The sequence below is a fragment of the Mauremys reevesii genome, linkage group 12, assembly GCF_016161935.1.
Source record: "Mauremys reevesii isolate NIE-2019 linkage group 12, ASM1616193v1, whole genome shotgun sequence".
NCBI lineage: Eukaryota > Metazoa > Chordata > Testudines > Geoemydidae > Mauremys > Mauremys reevesii.
This window is the reverse complement of record NC_052634.1, coordinates 29,467,414-29,476,723: the sequence shown is the minus strand read 5'-3', so window position 1 is coordinate 29,476,723 and position 9,310 is coordinate 29,467,414. Positions and strand designations below refer to the sequence as shown.

The 9,310-nt window shown below is 56.9% G+C and overlaps 3 non-coding genes across 3 annotated transcripts; 2 read left to right on the top strand and 1 right to left on the bottom strand.

The window, feature by feature from the left end:
- The first annotated feature begins 2,003 nt into the window (after window positions 1-2,003).
- TRNAI-AAU lies at window positions 2,004-2,077 on the top strand. Its single transcript has one exon. It is a non-coding gene; the product is annotated as a tRNA-Ile (tRNA).
- Window positions 2,078-4,512: 2,435 nt separating this feature from the next.
- TRNAR-UCG lies at window positions 4,513-4,585 on the top strand. Its single transcript has one exon. It is a non-coding gene; the product is annotated as a tRNA-Arg (tRNA).
- A 3,491-nt stretch (window positions 4,586-8,076) lies between these two features.
- On the bottom strand, window positions 8,077-8,149 carry TRNAK-UUU. Its single transcript has one exon. It is a non-coding gene; the product is annotated as a tRNA-Lys (tRNA).
- Window positions 8,150-9,310: the final 1,161 nt, after the last annotated feature.

Below are 9,310 nucleotides of genomic sequence, written 5' to 3'. Positions count from 1 at the left end.
CAGGCTGCCCCCGTGTGGCCAACGCTTAGAACTGAGCAGCGGAGTTTAAAGCTGGCGCTGGGAGGGAGCTGAACACGCGGGGCACGAAGGCTCCTGCGTGTAACGCTTGTTGGGTGGGCAGCTGAGTGTAGCCGATTGCCGGAGTTCAGGGCTGCACCCTGGGGTGCTGAGCAGGTGTCTGTGCTCAGGTTGGCCTCGCTATGATGGTTTCTGGGAAGTTTGGGGTCGCCAGTCTCCCTAGAGAGAGAGGAGCCAGGTCAGCCCACGAAAGGAGGCTGGCAAAACTCTGGTACCAATAGACAGTGGGACTGCCCCTGTGAAGAGCAGCCCCGCCAGGGAGAGCCGGTCTCTCTTTATGCAGCCCCCCCCCATTCCTCAGGACGGGGGTTGTGCTCAAAGATCTGTGCCCCGTGTTTTCACCTCCATGTGAAGCGCACAGTGCAAATAACCCTCAGCCCATCAGCTCAGTTCCAGGCTCCACTTCCACCCGCTCAGGCAAGATGGTGCAGAGGAGCCCCTGGGTGGCTGTGGGCCTGGGGAGGGTGGCTTTTGATTTTTCGGCCTGACCGCTATGGGCAGCCAGGCCAAAAGTCAGATGGCCAGCTCTCCCGTCCACCACGCTAATCAGGAGCCCTTAGTCGACAGGCTTGGAGAATGCGGGCATCGCCCCCCACTACCTCTCGCATGCAAAGCGAGCGCTCTGCCGCTTGAGCTAATTCCCCACAGCTGGCCTGACTCTCAGGCACCGGGCAAAAAAAGGAAAGGGCTCTGTGGCCTTAAGCAGAACACAGCCTGAAATGGGGGGAAGGGGGGCGTGCTACCCAGAGCTGGGGAAGGGGGTCCGAGTCCCAGCCACGCTCCTCGGCACAAACACCAACGCTCCCTCCCTGGAGTGTGTCTGGGGTGAGAGTTAGCCCCTGAAACAAGCACCAAGCTTCAGAAGACAACACAGGGATAGATCACTTGACGATTGCCTGCTCTGGCCATTGCCTCTGAAGCGCCTGGCATCGGTTACTGTCAGAAGACGTGATAGGGGCCTAGATGGACCATCGGTCTCACCCAGGAGCGCCGTTCTTATCTTCACCACTTTCCTCTAACCCAAGCAAAGCCAGGAGCAGGCCCAGCTCAGCAACTCTAGCAGGCTCCCTGGCCTCTGGCCCAGCATACAGCAAAACGACCCTGCCTCCGCCAGGATAGACAGCCACCGACTCCCTCTTCCAGACCAACACAGCCCTTCCCCGCTTTGGCTGTCTCCAAGCTGTCTGCATGCTCTGCTCTGCTCCACGGCTGCCATGCTGCCTGAGATCAGGAGGCTGCGAGGTCTCACGGTCCCAGCTGAGCTGGTATCGCGTGCCACCCCGCCCATCTCCTCATTCCCTTCATGGACCCCTGGGATGTGAGTAATTCTGTATTTGAGTGGCTCTCCCTCCCGGCCAATGAGCTTGGTGTAGACTAGCAGGGAGGGAGGAGGAAAGGGATTGTGCTCCAGTGAGAGCTCAGAAAGAAAGGTGCAGGTCCCCCACTAGAGCCCAGCCCAGCAGAGCAAAGCAGAGCAGAGCAGGCTGGAGAATGTGTGTCTGGGTCTGACTACTTCTCCCATGCTCTTCCATTTGAGCTAACTTCCCCCAGCTGTCTCCAGCCTCCCAGTCAGCGCAAGGGGGAGAAGGGCCGGGGAGGAAGAGCTTTGTGCTCCGCAAGGGCTGGCTTTTTGGGAGGCCAAGGGGGAGAGGGATGGAGGCCACTGGAGGAGCTGAGCCGGCTGACTGACCATGGCTTCTAAAAGAAGGGCAAGAGAAGGTCCTGCGGCTGCCTTACCGCTGGAGAATGCAGGCATTGATCCCGCTGCCTCTCGCATGCGAAGTGAGCGCTCTACCACTTGAGCTAATTCCCCTACCTTGGCAGATGGCGTCTTGATCCATCCATTCGATAACGGAGGCCACATCGTTCCCTGCGCCAGCCGGTGACTCCTTCCAAAAGGGTCAGGCAAGAAAGGGCTTCCCGTAGGCCGGCTAGCTCAGCTGGTTAGAGCATGGTGCTAATAACGCCAAGGTCATGGGTTCAAGCTCCATGCTGGCCACTGCGGGAGGGAGAGGGTGACTTCTGCTCTTTTGGCTGACTGCTAGGGGTGGCAGAGGCCAAAACCAGGTGGGCCGGGAGTGGGCAAGAGCCCTGCTGGGCACCAGGCAGGACGAGGCTCCGGACACCTCCTTGGTCTCCCCTCCCTGGGCTCCTCACTCCACCTGCTGCCTGAAAGGAACTTGGGCCCGGGGAGGAGACGGTTGAGCCCGGCCAGCTGCCTTCCAGGCTCATAGGAGGCCAGGCTTGAGCTGCCCGCCCAGCGAAGCCAAAATCACAGGCCTGCCGGCTCGCCCCCATTGTCCACAGAGGGTTGACCTGATGGCCCGAATTCTTGCCGGCCGCCAGCTCCACCCAAATGGACCCGACGCCGGATCACGCTCCCCAGCCCAAGCCACAGAGGAAGGCTTAACACTCGGCACCCCAACCTAGGGGAGAGGCTTCACACTCCGCCGGCGCAGGGTGACCTTTGGGACTTCCCTGGACACCATCCTCCCACCGCCCACAGCCAGACCCCCCAAGCCCACACTCGAGCCCACCCCTCTGACAGGAAGGAGCAGGAGGACCACTCCACCCAGGGGCACCACCACTCGAAGTCAGCTTCACTTGCTTTCTCTTCTACCCCTTTCCTCCCAAGTTATGCGCGCCTCACGGGAGCCGGCCCTGGGAAGACGCAGGCACGGCACTCTGAGTGGCGGAAGCCAAACGCCCACACCGAGAGTTTAGCACGGGCTCTTGAGGCACTGGAGGAACCCCATGCAGACGCACTGACGGAGCTAAGCTTTACGGCCAAGGGCCCTACCTGTGCTGAAAGCCAACTTGCTTGTGAAAAAGACTCCTCTTTCGGCTCCCCTTCCAAACTTCCAAATGCCTCCAAATGGGAAAACACACACACTGAAACACCCAAACAGTCCTAACGCTGGGGCCAGGCGAAAAAGAAAAGCCAGGAAAAGATTTCTAAATGGCCACCATGCCAGAGTCGTACAGCTCCGCAAGTGAAACCCGTGGGAGGGACATTACACAGAAAAGGGGAATGGAAAGCTGCCCAAATTGAGATGCTGTGGAAAGCTACAGCCCCATCGCTACTCCTACTCTGCACACTTCTTGCAACAGCTGATTAACGGCCAGGTGCTTTTCGCATCCAAGCCCACACCAGGGGAAGACCTTGAGAAGCTTCCCGTGGCTTGCCTGGTTCAGCTGGTCAGAGTGCAGCACTCGTGGAGGCCATGGGCACCAACTTATATGGGCTCCTGGGGCTAAAGCCCCAGGAATATGCACAGTCAGGGGTTCTGCTCCACCAATATTTGGAGCTAGGTTTCTCCCCTGCTTGGAGCGCCCCCGCCTCTCATTTCCCCCGCCGCCGCCGCCGCCAGGGCTGGAGCTTCCCCCCACTCCCCGCCCTGGAGCTTCCCTGCCTGAACGTAAAGAGTGCGCAGCGCGCGTCTCTCTCCCTTGCTGCTGCTGCTGCCACCGCCTAAGGGCTACAGCATAACAGCAGTGCAAGCTGCTGTAGCACCTCAGGAGGGGGAGGGGAGTGGAGGGGTCCGTGCCGTGCTTGGCAGCCCTCCCCTCCCCTGCCCCTACCTGGAGGAGACGCGAAGGGGACTTCCGGCCAGGAGACAGACATCACTCACCTTAGCAGCTGCTGGGGCTTCCGTGAGTGTTTGACCCTATGATTCCCCCCCTGCCCCCACCCCAGCCCCAGCCCCCACTCCTGCCCAACACTGGGGAAGGGGGGGCAGCCCCATCCCCTCCCACCGTCCCCCAGTGAGGCTGTGGTGAGGGGCAGCAGGCTGCAGCAGGGGTCAGGGAGGCAGGAAGCCACATGTGAAGGCAGTGCCCCTCCCCACCACAGGGGAGATGGGGGAGGGGGTTCATAGACCTACCTGAGCAGCTGGGGCTTGGGTGTATTTTGTGACAACTTGCCCTCTCCGTCCCCGCCCCCCAGCCACCACTCTGCAGCCCCTTCACTCCTGCCCCACGCTGGGGACGGGGAAGCCCCATCCCCTACCCCCAGTGAGGCGCTGCAGGCTGCACAGGGGAGGCAGGAAGCCACATGGGAAGGCAATGCCCCCTCCCCCAGCACCCACCAACCCACCCGCCACAGGGGGGATGGGAGAGGGAGGCTTCCTAGATCTAAGCAGCTGGGGCTTGGGTGAATTTTATGACACCCTGCCAAAGCCCTGCACCTGGCTCCAGAGAATTAAGTCTCACATCTCACTGGGAACTCGACTTCTTGTGCCCAGAGAGTCTCGGCCCCCCCTCAGTAGCTGACCTGAGAAACACAGTGTCTGCAAAAGCAGCAAAGAGTCGTGTGGCACCTTATAGACTAACAGACGTATTGGAGCATGAGCTTTCGTGGGTGAATCCCTCCTTCGTTGGATGCGTCAGTGTCGGCCTTTTCCAAAGAAGTGCCTGGAGGGCTTTTTTCTGTGTGACCACGTGGCCTAATGGATAAGGCGTCTGACTTCGGATCAGGCGATTGAGGGTTCGAGTCCCTTCGTGGTTGTGCTTGTGCAGTTTTACCTTTGTGCTGAAAGTCCTGCTCCCTTCAGGGCTGGAACCTCTTCTTGGCCGCTCAGGCCAATGCTCTGGCTTCAGCTAGAGCCCCAGGAAGGAGTTGGGGGTTGGGTATCACAAAGGCTGGGGCATGAGCCCCAGGTGCTTCCAGTCTCGCCTTTGCCCTTCCTGACTTGCCAGAGAAAATGGGCGGCTGCCCGGGCTAGTGTGTGGAGCAGTTTCCCTCTTCCAAGTGTGCGCCTGTCCCTGTGCTGGAGGGTACTTGCTACATAGCGTCTTCGGAGCCTGGGTGTTTCTCTGCTTCTCGCCAGCTGGGGAAAAATCTCCTGCCCCACTGCCAAAGTGAGCATGGAGAGTGGGAACGGTAAGAGGCGCCACCAGGGGGGCTGGCCCTGCTTTCCTACCATCTTCTGATGTTGGCCACAGAGCATCAGCTGCCTCCCCACATGCTGGTCTGCGGGTGGCCTTCAGTGGGGTTTGGCATAGCAGGAAGCAGCCTGGCTGGGTGTTTTTGTGCCTGTTTGAAGGCCACACCTAGGCATGGTCCTGCCCTCCTCTGGCCCTGCCCTCGGCTGCTCTGTGGCTTTTAAGCCTTCCCTTGGAGCCGTCAGCACCAGCCGCCTCTGCTCTAGGTGCCCAGAGGAGGAGAGGTGCTGGGCTCTGTGACGAAGTGGGGGATTTTCTTAGGGTTTTCTGTGTTTTCCAGTGGTTTGCATGCACAGGGAGCGGGACTCAGTGTCCCCAGGTGTTACTGGTTTAACGAGGTGAGGGGAGAGGGAGTTTGTTGCTACAGAGGACCGGAGAGGGACTTGGGACCCTGGCTGATGGCCTGGAGGATGGAGACCCCAGTGACTGGTGACCTGGTGACCCGGAGACCCAGCTCAGGAGTCACAGCCAGTTCTGGCCAGTGAGAGGACAATGGGCTGCGGGGAGAGGACCCCGTGACCAACCTGTTCCAGCCAGAGGGGGGCGGAGAGGGGAGGCCCAGGCAACCCTGTTTACCTGGAGAAAAGACAATGGACAGAGGCGGGGCCTGGGGCCGGGGATATCGGAGGCCCAGCTGGGGGCAGGAGGGCTCGGGGCTGGCGAGGGGAAGCAGGCAGAGCCCACCTGGCTGCAGGGGGACTGGGATGTGCTGGGCTGAGGGAGGCCAGGCCTGAGGCCCTGAGAGTTTCCTGTGCTGTGTTCAACTCTCAATAAACCCTCCTGTTTTACGCTGGCTGAGAGTCGCTCCGGTCTAGAGAACAGGGGGCATCAACCCCTTCGGGGATGAGGAGGCCCAGGGGGTCCAGAGCGCGTGGACTCCCTGAGGGGGCCCACGGCGAGAGACAGACGTGCTAAGGCTCAGAGAGGTGCGGCTCCAGGAGGTGGAGGGGCCTGACCCCGAGAGAGAGTGGACCCCTGCGAAGGGCTGTCGCACTGAAAGGGGCACCCCCCATGGACCGCACAGGGCCAAGAGTGGGCACGATCTGTGAGTCCGTGACAGGCAGTGACATCACAAAGGCCTTTTGCAGGACCTCAGACTATTGGTCAAAGGTGGTGGGGAGGTGGTGACCTCACAGAGAGATGCTGACATCAGCCAGGCAGGACGGGGCGAGGGGCCAGGGAAACCTCAGAGACCCCTGTGGCTTTGCTTCAGCAAGTCTCCTTCTCCAGGTCTCTCTTTGAGGACTGAGGGAGTATTCGGGTTCACGTACGTGAGCGCCAGGAGGAACCTCTTTCGAGTTTTCTCCTTCCCTTTTAGTGATTTTACTAGAAAACAGACGTCCCTGTTTAGAAGGTAAGAGCCTCCTCGAGGGAAGGGGTGTCATGGGGGTGTCATAGTTTGGATGCCGGTGCCCCCCCATGTAAGGAAGTTCCCGCCACCCTGCTCTGTGTTCACAGTGCGGGAGAGAGCAGCATCCACGGCAGTGATTTGCTCCTGGCTGCCGGAGCAGAGCAGCGGGCTCAGCTGTCAGAACTTCCCGGAGCGATGAAAGGGGAGGGGCCCATGGCTCTGTAGCAGGAATGCAGGGCAGGCGAGTTCACAGAGGGCATTGTGGGATACTAGATGAGGCCAGTTATGGTGATATAATGAACAGCAGCGTCTACACTGACACTCTGTCACTTTAAGTTTGCTGCAAAAAGCTCATCAAAGTGGTTTTATTTGGTAACCAAAATAGGGCAGTTTTGTCACCAGATGTGGCATTGCCGACCGAGGGAGCTTTGTGTGTTTTTCACACACCTGAGCAATATAATTCTGCTGAAATAACTTTGTAGTGCAGGCCTGGCCAAAGATTCACACACACACAGCTTGCAAGGAAAACCTCACCTGCTGCTCTGCTTTGTGGGGCCCAGGTGGGGATGCAGGGAGTCAGGTGTGAGCAGACACTTTACTTTAGCCACAGGCAGGCACCCTGGTTTAGCTGGTTAAAGTACCTGTTTTGTAAACAGGAGATGCTGGGTTCAACTCCCAGTGGTGCCTTGTTAAGATGCTTTTAGAGCACCTGGTATTAGCTACTGTCAGAAGATAAAATACAGAACTAGATGGACCTTTGGTCTAGCCCAGTGTGGTTTTTCTTATGGTTTAAATGACACTCACTGGCACTGATAACAGAGTTACTGAAAGTTTGGGAGCTAAGAGCTGATAGGTCAGTGGTCCAAGCCCCTTGCAGGTGACCCCCTCCCTCTGGGACAGGGAAAGGTCTGAGCTATCGCACCAAATGCTCATTGTGGCTTCCAGAATCTGTGGGCAGCTCATTTAGTTTACACCCAGGGTTGAGTCCTTGATTCACACATCAAGGATAACGACCCTTTGTTTCTCCTGCCCCAATAACAAGGAGACTGGGAATCCAACACCAGCCACAAGTGATCATTTCGGCAAGCAACCCAACCTATTTCCAACATACTGTAAAATCCACATGCAGACTCATACATGAAACCTTTCAAGAAAATCTTCCTGAGGGGGTCTGAAGCACCTGCTGCTGGAGGGAAGGAGGGAGCCGTGGGTTGGGATTGAGGAGCAGCGTGAGGAGGAGGGGCCTGTGGGTTGGGTCTGAGGGGCACTGGGAATAGGAGGGGCCTGTGGGTTGGGACAGAGGAGAAGGGTGAAGAGGAGCAGGCTCTGGTTGGGAGTGAGGAGCAGTGAGCATAGGAGGGACTGAGGGTTGGGTCTGAGGGGCACTGGGAGTACAGGGGACATGGGTTTGGGCTGAAGAGCATCTTCATTTGGGGATCCAGCAGGACAGGGGAAGGCAGCAGGTGATTCTAATTCCTTAGGGATATTCTGTGTGTGTGTGTGTGTGCAGGGGAGGAACATGCTATATGCCCAGAGGCCTTTATTCCTCCAGGCTGCAAGGACAGAGGGGATGTCAAGGAGTTGTTCCTTCAATCCCCCCCACACAAAGGCTCTTCTTAGGAAAGGAAAATCCTGAAGAGAAAGAGTAACACCAAAGAAGACTCCAGAAAGTGAGATTTTTACACTCATAGTGAGAAGTTTATCACCTGACCAGGGACTTGAACCCTGGACCCTCAGATTAAAAGTCTGATGCTCTGCCAACTGAGCTAGCCAGGCTCACATAGGAAAAGTGCAAGTTGGTGCAGAGGTGAAGCTAGTCAAGAAAAAGCGAGCAGGAAACAATTGGGGAAACCTGCTGCTCTCTCTCTCTTCCCAGCCCTGTCCTGGCCTGGTATTAGTGCAGGTTAAAAAGATGGGAAAATATCGGCATCTACCAGCCTTTCACAGCTGTACAAGACTCAGGCACAATACAGAGGTGCCCATCTGCAAGTGCCGAATGGTTGGATTGGCTAATGCAGCCTGTAGACGTCCAGGGCACACTGGGATACAGAGCCAAGTGTCCATCACCATCATCATTTCACAGGGATAATGATAATGATGGGAAGGTTCACAATTGACTCAGTAGTTGCATACAAAGGTGCATGTTTGGCAGATACATTGGGAAATTCTGGCTCCTTCTCAGGCTCAGGTTGGCCACCCTGGTCTAGATGGAGAAGTTACAACATTTAAACTTGAAAGAGGGGCCAATTTCCCCATCATTTCCCACCTTTACATCCAAACATGATGACTTTCTGAATGAACCCTCCTCGTTCAGCCAGAAGATCTTGGGGTGGTTGTAGGAATCACTGGGTAAAATTCTCTGGACTCTGTTCTGAATCAGGTCAGATCAGAGGTACCTAATGATCTAATCTGGCTGTAAAATCTATATATCAACACCAAATATGGTGTGAAATTAATCCTCAGAAACAGCTGTTCCTCACCCAGACCCCAGCAAAGGGCTCCCCAGGGAAGGGGGCTGTTGAGGAAGGAAAGATGAAAGATGTCCTCTCCCTGGAGGGACTGGGCTCTGCGCTTTGGACAGAAAGGAAGGGAAGGAAATGGCTACATGACAGCAGCAGAACCTAAGAAATGAAACACAACAGGCTTCTGAGCACGTTGCTTCCGAACAGTGAATGAACCTGACTCCCGTATCATGAAAAGCCAAAAAGCCGTTTCTTTCTATGCCCGGGAGAAAAGAGTTCCAATCATTCCTGCCCGTTTACTTTTGAATTATTTTACATTATAAAGAAAATTGTAACAAAATTAGTCTGAACTTGAGCTGCCTGTTATTAAAAGCTGGTTCCCAATTCAGTTCCAACTGCTCTGCTAGAAACACCCACAGGTCCCTGCTCACCCCAGGAACAGGAAAAAGAGAAACCCCCAGTGGGCACTGCCCTT